Source organism: Garra rufa, unplaced genomic scaffold (assembly GCF_049309525.1).
Source record: "Garra rufa unplaced genomic scaffold, GarRuf1.0 hap1_unplaced_002, whole genome shotgun sequence".
Classification (NCBI taxonomy): Eukaryota; Metazoa; Chordata; class Actinopteri; order Cypriniformes; family Cyprinidae; genus Garra; species Garra rufa.
In genome coordinates, this window is record NW_027394277.1 from 13,340,455 (window position 1) to 13,352,058 (window position 11,604).

The 11,604-nt window shown below is 37.8% G+C and overlaps 1 protein-coding gene, 8 non-coding genes and 1 pseudogene across 9 annotated transcripts in view; 1 reads left to right on the plus strand and 9 right to left on the minus strand.

The window, feature by feature from the left end:
- LOC141305375 (uncharacterized) overlaps positions 1–11,604 on the plus strand; it is a 566,500-nt gene that overhangs the window by 253,722 nt on the left and 301,174 nt on the right. The window lies entirely within an intron of this gene.
- On the minus strand, positions 235–353 carry LOC141305572 (5S ribosomal RNA). The gene has a single exon (XR_012344536.1). It is a non-coding gene; the product is annotated as a 5S ribosomal RNA (ribosomal RNA).
- LOC141308113 (5S ribosomal RNA) lies at positions 438–556 on the minus strand. Its single transcript, XR_012347037.1, has one exon. It is a non-coding gene; the product is annotated as a 5S ribosomal RNA (ribosomal RNA).
- On the minus strand, positions 1,358–1,476 carry LOC141307496 (5S ribosomal RNA). The gene has a single exon (XR_012346448.1). It is a non-coding gene; the product is annotated as a 5S ribosomal RNA (ribosomal RNA).
- LOC141308114 (5S ribosomal RNA) lies at positions 1,561–1,679 on the minus strand. The gene has a single exon (XR_012347038.1). It is a non-coding gene; the product is annotated as a 5S ribosomal RNA (ribosomal RNA).
- LOC141308116 (5S ribosomal RNA) lies at positions 2,481–2,599 on the minus strand. The gene has a single exon (XR_012347039.1). It is a non-coding gene; the product is annotated as a 5S ribosomal RNA (ribosomal RNA).
- Positions 8,594–8,708, minus strand: LOC141307765 (5S ribosomal RNA; annotated as a pseudogene).
- Positions 9,807–9,925, minus strand: LOC141308117 (5S ribosomal RNA). The gene has a single exon (XR_012347040.1). It is a non-coding gene; the product is annotated as a 5S ribosomal RNA (ribosomal RNA).
- On the minus strand, positions 10,727–10,845 carry LOC141307427 (5S ribosomal RNA). The gene has a single exon (XR_012346381.1). It is a non-coding gene; the product is annotated as a 5S ribosomal RNA (ribosomal RNA).
- On the minus strand, positions 10,930–11,048 carry LOC141308118 (5S ribosomal RNA). Its single transcript, XR_012347041.1, has one exon. It is a non-coding gene; the product is annotated as a 5S ribosomal RNA (ribosomal RNA).

An 11,604-nucleotide genomic window follows, 5' to 3' on the forward strand; every position in this document is an offset into this window, starting at 1 on the left:
TCTCTTATACAGTTGTACTTCCTGCTTCCTGTCATGTGTCTAGTCACATGACAGGCCAACCATCCATTTATTAAAGACACATACACTTAAAATGTTAAGAGTAATAAAATGGCCTAAAAAACATGTAAAACACTTAAAACTCTATAATACATGTAAATGATTGTAATAAATAGAGCGGTAAAACACGTCTTTCTAAAAGCCAGCATATTATATAAATAGTGAAGAAAAGGCAAAAGCTTACAGCACCTGGTATTCCCAGGCGGTCTCCCATCCAAGTACTAACCAGGCCCGACACTGCTTAGCTTCCGAGATCAGACGAGATCGGGCGCTCTCAGCGCGGTATGGCCATAAGCGAGGGCTGCTCCAAAAAGTGGGCTATTTAAAGATCAGCCTCCGTAAAAGCCAGCATATTATATAAATAGTGAAGAAAAGGCAAAAGCTTACAGCACCTGGTATTCCCAGGCGGTCTCCCATCCAAGTACTAACCAGGCCCGACGCTGCTTAGCTTCCGAGATCAGACGAGATCGGGCGCTCTCAGCGCGGTATGGCCATAAGCGAGGGCTGCTCCAAAAAGTGGGCTATTTAAAGATCAGCCTCCGTAAAAGCCAGCATATTATATAAATAGTGAAGAAAAGGCAAAAGCTTACAGCACCTGGTATTCCCAGGCGGTCTCCCATAAAAGTGTAACAATCGGCCTTATCAGCCGAGTTACAAGACTAAAATGGGGTCAGATTTAACTGTGAGAGATGACTAGTGGTTAAAAGAATGAGACATAAAAGAAAATTGGTTTAAATAGATTTGGTGTATTTACAAGGTTCACATAAAAGACTTTAAAACAACACGATAAAACTAGGTAAACTCTGTTAAAAGAATACAGTTCATTTGTCCATACCCTAAAAACAGGTAAACTCTGTTAAAAGAATACAGTTCATTTGTCCATACCCTAAAAACAGTCCAAGAACCCCAGTGTGTTGATAAGTCCAATGTGAGTGTCCACCAGTGTATATACAATCCCTAGAAAGTGTAATCCAAAGTTTGCAGGTGGTGAATGGAAAGGTGAGCTCTAAAATTAGCAACTCCTCAATCCAACAGTTTGGTGACTGTCCTTTGTTTGTCATGCTGCTCTCTTATACAGTTGTACTTCCTGCTTCCTGTCATGTGTCTAGTCACATGACAGGCCAACCATCCATTTATTAAAGACACATACACTTAAAATGTTAAGAGTAATAAAATGGCCTAAAAAACATGTAAAACACTTAAAACTCTATAATACATGTAAATGATTGTAATAAATAGAGCGGTAAAACACGTCTTTCTAAAAGCCAGCATATTATATAAATAGTGAAGAAAAGGCAAAAGCTCACAGCACCTGGTATTCCCAGGCGGTCTCCCATCCAAGTACTAACCAGGCGCGACGCTGCTTAGCTTCCGAGATCAGACGAGATCGGGCGCTCTCAGCGCGGTATGGCCATAAGCGAGGGCTGCTCCAAAAAGTGGGCTATTTAAAGATCAGCCTCCGTAAAAGCCAGCATATTATATAAATAGTGAAGAAAAGGCAAAAGCTTACAGCACCTGGTATTCCCAGGCGGTCTCCCATCCAAGTACTAACCAGGCCCGACGCTGCTTAGCTTCCGAGATCAGACGAGATCGGGCGCTCTCAGCGCGGTATGGCCATAAGCGAGGGCTGCTCCAAAAAGTGGGCTATTTAAAGATCAGCCTCCGTAAAAGCCAGCATATTATATAAATAGTGAAGAAAAGGCAAAAGCTTACAGCACCTGGTATTCCCAGGCGGTCTCCCATAAAAGTGTAACAATCGGCCTTATCAGCCGAGTTACAAGACTAAAATGGGGTCAGATTTAACTGTGAGAGATGACTAGTGGTTAAAAGAATGAGACATAAAAGAAAATTGGTTTAAATAGATTTGGTGTATTTACAAGGTTCACATAAAAGACTTTAAAACAACACGATAAAACTAGGTAAACTCTGTTAAAAGAATACAGTTCATTTGTCCATACCCTAAAAACAGGTAAACTCTGTTAAAAGAATACAGTTCATTTGTCCATACCCTAAAAACAGTCCAAGAACCCCAGTGTGTTGATAAGTCCAATGTGAGTGTCCACCAGTGTATATACAATCCACAGAAAGTGTAATCCAAAGTTTGCAGGTGGTGAATGGAAAGGTGAGCTCTAAAATTAGCAACTCCTCAATCCAACAGTTTGGTGACTGTCCTTTGTTTGTCATGCTGCTCTCTTATACAGTTGTACTTCCTGCTTCCTGTCATGTGTCTAGTCACATGACAGGCCAACCATCCATTTATTAAAGACACATACACTTAAAATGTTAAGAGTAATAAAATGGCCTAAAAAACATGTAAAACACTTAAAACTCTATAATACATTTAAATGATTGTAATAAATAGAGCGGTAAAACACGTCTTTCTAAAAGCCAGCATATTATATAAATAGTGAAGAAAAGGCAAAAGCTTACAGCACCTGGTATTCCCAGGCGGTCTCCCATCCAAGTACTAACCAGGCCCGACGCTGCTTAGCTTCCGAGATCAGACGAGATCGGGCGCTCTCAGCGCGGTATGGCCATAAGCGAGGGCTGCTCCAAAAAGTGGGCTATTTAAAGATCAGCCTCCGTAAAAGCCAGCATATTATATAAATAGTGAAGAAAAGGCAAAAGTTTACAGCACCTGGTATTCCCAGGCGGTCTCCCATCCAAGTACTAACCAGGCCCGACGCTGCTTAGCTTCCGAGATCAGACGAGATCGGGCGCTCTTTTTTTTTTTTTTTTATTAAAGAAATTTCATAATACAAATTTTCCAATGTGTGCTTCACATTAGAAGTCTCACGACAAAATAAATAAACATTAAAAAATACATCACATTATCATCAACAAAGCAAAAGGAACACATTAACAATAAGATGAATTTTCAACCAATAAAAACATCAACAATACAATATAGTTGTCCACCCAAAGACGAAAGAAAAGAAAAAAAAAAATTAAAAATAAGATAAAATATAATCTACTCATCTCGTATTTTTTGTTTAAAATCATGCCTTTTATACTTAAGATTTAGAAAGCTCTTTCTCTTCCTGGCAAATTGCACATGAAATTCTCTAAAACATTACAAACTGTTGGTGTAAAAACATCATAAAAAGCTTTCAGCATATTTTCACTTTTAAAATACACATATAATTGTTCTACATATACTTCTATTTTCCTTTTAAAAACAGTCCAAACCTCTAACACCATTTTTTCTTTTTTGGCCACAATTCTTCTTTCCCAAATTGCGCTTTTCATTAACATTATACACAGATTTATAAACTTTTTGTGTTGACCCTTCTTTTCCCAACCAAACATCACTACTCTTTTCCATTCCATTGCACTTTCATCCCAACCTTCGCTCACATCTTTAATTAAACATTTACATTTCCTTAGAAAATCCTCCAATTCTTTACAATATAAAAACAAATGTAAAATCCCCTCTTCTTTTTCATGACACACTTTACACATTGGATTTTGTTCCATTCCCACCTTGTTTAAAACAGACTCAGTAAAAACCGCTTTATGCCTTATAAAATATTCCAAACATCCTAACTTTGTTTCAACACACCTCCCCCTCATGTTTCTCCATATACATTCTTCTTTTAGATCCTTGAATTTTTCCACCCAGTACTTATTTACAATCGGCTCTTTAAAAACACCATCTCTAAAAACACAATAAAACATTTTTACAGTACATTCTTTAAAATCATACATTTTTCCCCCCAGTTTCACAAAAATATTTCCCTCTGTTTGCTCTCCTTCCATACTCTCTATTCTTTTAATCCACTCTTTGGGTATTGCATTTTTAATAATTTCATATTTATTTGTTATTTCTTGTTTACTGTATTCTTCTTTTGCTTCCTCCATCGCATCCACAATATATTGTATCGGTAAAAAACCCTCTTTAAATTCATACAAAACATCTCTCACTCTTGTTATCCCCACATCCATCCATTTTTTAAAAAATATTGCTTTCTCTTGTTTTAAAATGTTGTTATTTAAGAACAGAGGTTGATTTAAAATGTTTTCTCTTCCATGCGGATTGTACTCGATTTTCGTTAAAAAATTCCCCCAGGCACTAAAAATTTCTCTATAAAATTCGGGTAATCCTTCCGTCATCCAAATTTTTGTTTTCATCCATAATATTCCGTCCCCCATGTTAAAATCCCCACATTTGTTTAAAAAGTATTTCATTGTTTTTTTCCACTCAGTTTTGTTATCTTGTTGCAGGTATTTCTTAACAATTTTTACTCTCAACGCATTTTTTCGCTGTTCCACATCCATTAAACCTAAGCCCCCCTTCTCTATCGCCCCTAAAATCGTATTATGTGCAATCCTTGCTGGTTTCCCCTCCCATAAAAAGTCAAGAAAACATTTCTTCAACCTCCGTTCTGTCCATAAAGGTATTTCAGAAACATATAAAACATACCAAAGTTTAGAAACCATTAAAACATTCAATATTAAAACCTTCCCCTTCAAGTTTAAAGTTCTCAATTTCCAAAAATTTAATCTTCTCTCTATATCTGTTACTAGTTGCTCCCACATTTCATCTCTTACTTTCCTCTCATTCTTTCCCATTACAACTCCTAAAATCCTCATTTCTTCCACTTCCTTAAAATTAAAACAATCCATTAAAACCATAGCTTTACCAAATCTCATATATACCGTTTTCTCCTCATTTACTTTACTTCCAGACCCACTACAATATTCTTTTACCACCTTCATAACTTCTTTAACACTCTCTTTTCCCTTTACAATTATTGTTGTGTCATCAGCATATTGAAAAACTTTCCCCTCAGCCTTATTTCCCTCAATTTCTATCCCTATTATTCTTTCATTCTGTTTTATAGCCAGTCCCAAGGGTTCAGAAACAAGTGAGTACAATAATGCTGAGAGTGGACAACCCTGTCTTATTGACCTTGTTATTTTAAAACACTCTGTTAAAAACCCATTGCATTTTATCTTTGTTAGTGCACCCTTATATAAAATCTCAATCCATTTAATAAAATTTTCCCCGAACCCAAAACTCCTTAAAACCTCAAATAAATACCCGTGCTCAACCCTATCAAAAGCTTTTTCAAAATCCAAACTAATTATATATCCTTCTTCATTTTTTTCTTTCATGTACCATATCGTGTCCCTTATACTCATTGTTATGTCGGCTATATCTCTTCCTTTGACTCCATATGCTTGGTTTGTTTTAATTATACTTGGCATTACTTCCTTTAATCTGTTTGCTAAAACCTTCGCTAAAATCTTAAGATCTGTATTCAACATCGTGATTGGTCTGTAGTTTTTTAGATCTACTTTTTCTCCTTTCCTTTTATATATCAATTTCATTAACCCCATCCTTGTTCTTTCATTAATCTCTTCCTTTTCAAAAATTTCTTTAAAAACCTCATTTAAAATCTTTGTTAAAACTTCTTTAAAACAAACATAAAATTCAGTTCCCAAACCATCTATTCCTGGACTTTTCTTTTTATTCAGTTGATTTATTGCTCTTTCAATCTCGTCTTCCCTGATTTCTTGGTCACATTCTTTTTTATGTTCCTCACTTACTTTTGCTTTTATCTGATTCAACAGTTCCTTTTTTTCCTCCTCTTCCACCCCCCTTGCACTAAACAGATCCTCATAAAAATTCTTTATTTCTTTTAAAATCTTTTCATTCCCTTCTACAATTTCCCCATTCTCCCCTCTTATTTCTTTTATCGTTTCAGCTTTCCCTCTCTTTTTTTCCAGATCAAAAAAGAACTTTGTACATTTTTCTCCCTCCACCACATATTTTGCTTTGCTTCTTAACCTCGCCCCCTCATATTCCTTTTCTTCTATTTCTTTCAGTTTCCCCTCCATTTCCTTTATCTTTTGTATGTCTTGAAATTCTTTATTCAGTTCCATTTCCAAACTTTCCTTTATTCCTCTTTCTTTGGATCTTTTGCATTTCTGAATAACACTACAATACCTGATTGAGAATTTTTTGATTAAAAACTTTACACTCTCCCACCATATTCTCTTATCCTCTTCATACATTCCATTTTCCTTTTCTTTTTCTATAATTTCTTTCACTTTTAAAACATAATCTTCATTCTTTAAAATCTGTGTATTTAAAATCCATACTCCCGGACCTCTTTGCATTTGACTCCAGTCCAACTTAAAAGATAAAATCTTATGATCGCTAAAACTTGTTTCTTTGTACTTAATATTTTCTATAAAATTCTCCACATTTCTTGTACATAAAACATAGTCAATTCTAGTTTGGCATACAAACTGCCCTACTATTTGTCTTCTCGAAAATTCTTTTTTCTTTTCATTTCTTTCTCTCCACACATCTATCATATTATTTTCATCCATTAATGCTTTTAATTCTTTTCTTCCTGTATCTGTTTTAAAAACCATTCCTTCAGCCATATCCTGTTTACTAAAAACTGTGTTAAAATCCCCCATCATAATTATTTCTTTATACTTCTTTACAATGTTTCTTAAAACATTAAAAAACTCTTTCTTTTCCTTATCTTCCACTGGTGCATGTACATTTACTAAAATCAAATCTCTTCCTTCATATTTTGTCTCAACTACCAAACATTTCCCCATCTTGTCCTTATACACACTTTTACTCACTTTAAAAACATCGTCCTTCATTAAAAAAGCCACACCTCTCCCAGCCCGCCCATCTCCATTATTATATAAAATACCTCCATCCCATCTCTTTTTATAATCATTCATCACATTTTCTCTCCAGTTTGTTTCTTGTAATGCAACAATGTCTTCCCTTTTACATTTTTCTTTTACTTTTTCAAACTTCCTCATGTCCATCAGACCCCTTGCATTAAAAGCAACACAACTTAAAACCATTAAAAGTAAATAAAAAAAATACATAAAAATCATTATTCATCATTTTCTCCCTCCAGGACCCTTAGCACATCAAATCTGTTAGTCTCTGTCATAATCTTTTTTCTTGCACTTTCCAAATTTGGTTTTACCTTCAGTGCTCTCCTTCTTATTTGTCCTTTCCCTCCTCTGTCTTTGTCCATTTTGTCCATCTTTATTCCCTCTTCATTGTCCGTTTCTTTAACTTGATCCAACCTTCCTTGCCCATCTCTCTCCACATCACCCAGAAAAGTATTAAAACTGTCCGACATCTCCATCTCTGTCCATTGAGTGTCCTGCTCCACTGTTTGTTCGTTATTATTAATGTTGTCTTCTCTTCTTTCTCCTTCCTCTCTGCAGCTCGGTCCTCCTTCCATTTCTTTTTGTTGTAGTCCTTCCTCCTCGTTGTTTCCTTCATGCACCTGTCTGCCCACCTGTTCTTCCCTTCCTCCTTCCTCTCCCTCCATCCAACATTCACATTTATTTAAAACTTCCTGACACCCCGGGCACCTGACAGCATTGCAATCTCGTGCAAAATGTCCCCTCTCCTCACATTTGTAGCACACAAAATTTGGGCATTCTATTAGCAGGTGATCCGGGCTCATGCACAGCCTACAGGTCTTCACCTGATGGCTGTGCATCACCCGGAAGTACTGCGGCCCTTCGGCTGTTTCTAGCCGTGTGCTATATGGCAATGATGCCACTTGCTTGGGGAACCTCACCTTAAGGAACCTTGTTCCATCTTCAATGTCGGTGCCCGGGTAGCGTCTTCTTTTAATTTTGGTAATGGGATCAACTCCCCATCCCTCCAATTTTCCTAAAATTTCTTTGTCATCCAGGTAGACAGGCAGGTGCATGAAGGAAACAACATAATCCCTGTTTTGTAGATTTTTTACTTCACAGTCCACTCCTTTTATTCTTAGTCCATCAATTAGTTTTTCACACGTTTCTTCTTTTTCCATTGTCAGTTCGTATTCTTTCCCTTGTCTTGGTCTTAGTGCTAAAATTTTGCCATGTCCACATTGTTCCGTTACAGCTTTAATAATGTCCTCCGCTCTCACCCCAATCACATTCTCCACATTCACAATCACTGTAGCTTCCTTTAAATATTGTCGCTCAACAAACTTTTCTCTTACTTCCTGTTTTTTTCCATTTGTAGCTCGTGGTCGTTTATCCAGTCCAATGTCGTTTGCCGTGCGTGTTCCTCCTGCCAGTCCAGTCTCGTTTGCCGTGCATGTTCCTCCAGCCAGTCCAGTGTCCATTGCCGTGCGTGTTCCTCCTGCCAGTCCAGTGTCGTTTGCCATCCGTCTCTCTCCAGCCAGTTCTGTTTCGTAATCCATTAATCCGTCCGTTTTTTTTAAAGAAAAATAAGTTAAGAAAAAAAAGGTTTAACCACCCTCCAGCCAGCAAAAATGCTGCTGTTAGGTGGTTTTATAACTGAAAAAAACACAAAAAAACTAACTTAAAGTAAAACCACTCACAAAACAAACAAAAAAAATCAAACACAAAATGGAGGAGAGCCTTCCTCTCCCAACTGCTGCCAACCACTTCCTGTTGCTCTCTAGCGCTCTCAGGTGGCGGTATGGCCATAAGCAAGGGCTGCTCCAAAAAGTGGGCTATTTAAAGATCAGCCTCCGTAAAAGCCAGCATATTATATAAATAGTGAAGAAAAGGCAAAAGCTTACAGCACCTGGTATTCCCAGGCGGTCTCCCATCCAAGTACTAACCAGGCCCGACGCTGCTTAGCTTCCGAGATCAGACAAGATCGGGCGCTCTCAGCGCCACCTGAGAGCGCTAGAGAGCAACAGGAAGTGGTTGGCAGCAGTTGGGAGAGGAAGGCTCTCCTCCATTTTGTGTTTGATTTTTTTTGTTTGTTTTGTGAGTGGTTTTACTTTAAGTTAGTTTTTTTGTGTTTTTTTCAGTTATAAAACCACCTAACAGCAGCATTTTTGCTGGCTGGAGGGTGGTTAAACCTTTTTTTTCTTAACTTATTTTTCTTTAAAAAAAACGGACGGATTAATGGATTACGAAACAGAACTGGCTGGAGAGAGACGGATGGCAAACGACACTGGACTGGCAGGAGGAACACGCACGGCTGCTCCAAAAAGTGGGCTATTTAAAGATCAGCCTCCGTAAAAGCCAGCATATTATATAAATAGTGAAGAAAAGGCAAAAGCTTACAGCACCTGGTATTCCCAGGCGGTCTCCCATAAAAGTGTAACAATCGGCCTTATCAGCCGAGTTACAAGACTAAAATGGGGTCAGATTTAACTGTGAGAGATGACTAGTGGTTAAAAGAATGAGACATAAAAGAAAATTGGTTTAAATAGATTTGGTGTATATACAAGGTTCACATAAAAGACTTTAAAACAACACGATAAAACTAGGTAAACTCTGTTAAAAGAATACAGTTCATTTGTCCATACCCTAAAAACAGGTAAACTCTGTTAAAAGAATACAGTTCATTTGTCCATACCCTAAAAACAGTCCAAGAACCCCAGTGTGTTGATAAGTCCAATGTGAGTGTCCACCAGTGTATATACAATCCACAGAAAGTGTAATCCAAAGTTTGCAGGTGGTGAATGGAAAGGTGAGCTCTAAAACTATCAACTCCTCAATCCAACAGTTTGGTGACTGTCCTTTGTTTGTCATGCTGCTCTCTTATACAGTTGTACTTCCTGCTTCCTGTCATGTGTCTAGTCACATGACAGGCCAACCATCCATTTATTAAAGACACATACACTTAAAATGTTAAGAGTAATAAAATGGCCTAAAAAACATGTAAAACACTTAAAACTCTATAATACATTTAAATGATTGTAATAAATAGAGCGGTAAAACACGTCTTTCTAAAAGCCAGCATATTATATAAATAGTGAAGAAAAGGCAAAAGCTTACAGCACCTGGTATTCCCAGGCGGTCTCCCATCCAAGTACTAACCAGGCCCGACGCTGCTTAGCTTCCGAGATCAGACGAGATCGGGCGCTCTCAGCGCGGTATGGCCATAAGCGAGGGCTGGTCCAAAAAGTGGGCTATTTAAAGATCAGCCTCCGTAAAAGCCAGCATGTTATATAAATAGTGAAGAAAAGGCAAAAGCTTACAGCACCTGGTATTCCCAGGCGGTCTCCCATAAAAGTGTAACAATCGGCCTTATCAGCCGAGTTACAAGACTAAAATGGGGTCAGATTTAACTGTGAGAGATGACTAGTGGTTAAAAGAATGAGACATAAAAGAAAATTGGTTTAAATAGATTTGGTGTATTTACAAGGTTCACATAAAAGACTTTAAAACAACACGATAAAACTAGGTAAACTCTGTTAAAAGAATACAGTTCATTTGTCCATACCCTAAAAACAGGTAAACTCTGTTAAAAGAATACAGTTCATTTGTCCATACCCTAAAAACAGTCCAAGAACCCCAGTGTGTTGATAAGTCCAATGTGAGTGTCCACCAGTGTATATACAATCCACAGAAAGTGTAATCCAAAGTTTGCAGGTGGTGAATGGAAAGGTGAGCTCTAAAATTAGCAACTCCTCAATCCAACAGTTTGGTGACTGTCCTTTGTTTGTCATGCTGCTCTCTTATACAGTTGTACTTCCTGCTTCCTGTCATGTGTCTAGTCACATGACAGGCCAACCATCCATTTATTAAAGACACATACACTTAAAATGTTAAGAGTAATAAAATGGCCTAAAAAACATGTAAAACACTTAAAACTCTATAATACATGTAAATGATTGTAATAAATAGAGCGGTAAAACACGTCTTTCTAAAAGCCAGCATATTATATAAATAGTGAAGAAAAGGCAAAAGCTTACAGCACCTGGTATTCCCAGGCGGTCTCCCATCCAAGTTCTAACCAGGCCCGACGCTGCTTAGCTTCCGAGATCAGACGAGATCGGGCGCTCTCAGCGCGGTATGGCCATAAGCGAGGGCTGCTCCAAAAAGTGGGCTATTTAAAGATCAGCCTCCGTAAAAGCCAGCATATTATATAAATAGTGAAGAAAAGGCAAAAGCTTACAGCACCTGGTATTCCCAGGCGGTCTCCCATCCAAGTACTAACCAGGCCCGACGCTGCTTAGCTTCCGAGATCAGACGAGATCGGGCGCTCTCAGCGCGGTATGGCCATAAGCGAGGGCTGCTCCAAAAAGTGGGCTATTTAAAGATCAGCCTCCGTAAAAGCCAGCATATTATATAAATAGTGAAGAAAAGGCAAAAGCTTACAGCACCTGGTATTCCCAGGCGGTCTCCCATAAAAGTGTAACAATCGGCCTTATCAGCCGAGTTACAAGACTAAAATGGGGTCAGATTTAACTGTGAGAGATGACTAGTGGTTAAAAGAATGAGACATAAAAGAAAATTGGTTTAAATAGATTTGGTGTATTTACAAGGTTCACATAAAAGACTTTAAAACAACACGATAAAACTAGGTAAACTCTGTTAAAAGAATACAGTTCATTTGTCCATACCCTAAAAACAGGTAAACTCTGTTAAAAGAATACAGTTCATTTGACCATACCCTAAAAACAGTCCAAGAACCCCAGTGTGTTAATAAGTCCAATGTGAGTGTCCACCAGTGTATATACAATCCACAGAAAGTGTAATCCAAAATTTGCAGGTGGTGAATGGAAAGGTGAGCTCTAAAATTAGCAACTCCTCAATCCAACAGTTTGGTGACTGTCCTTTGTT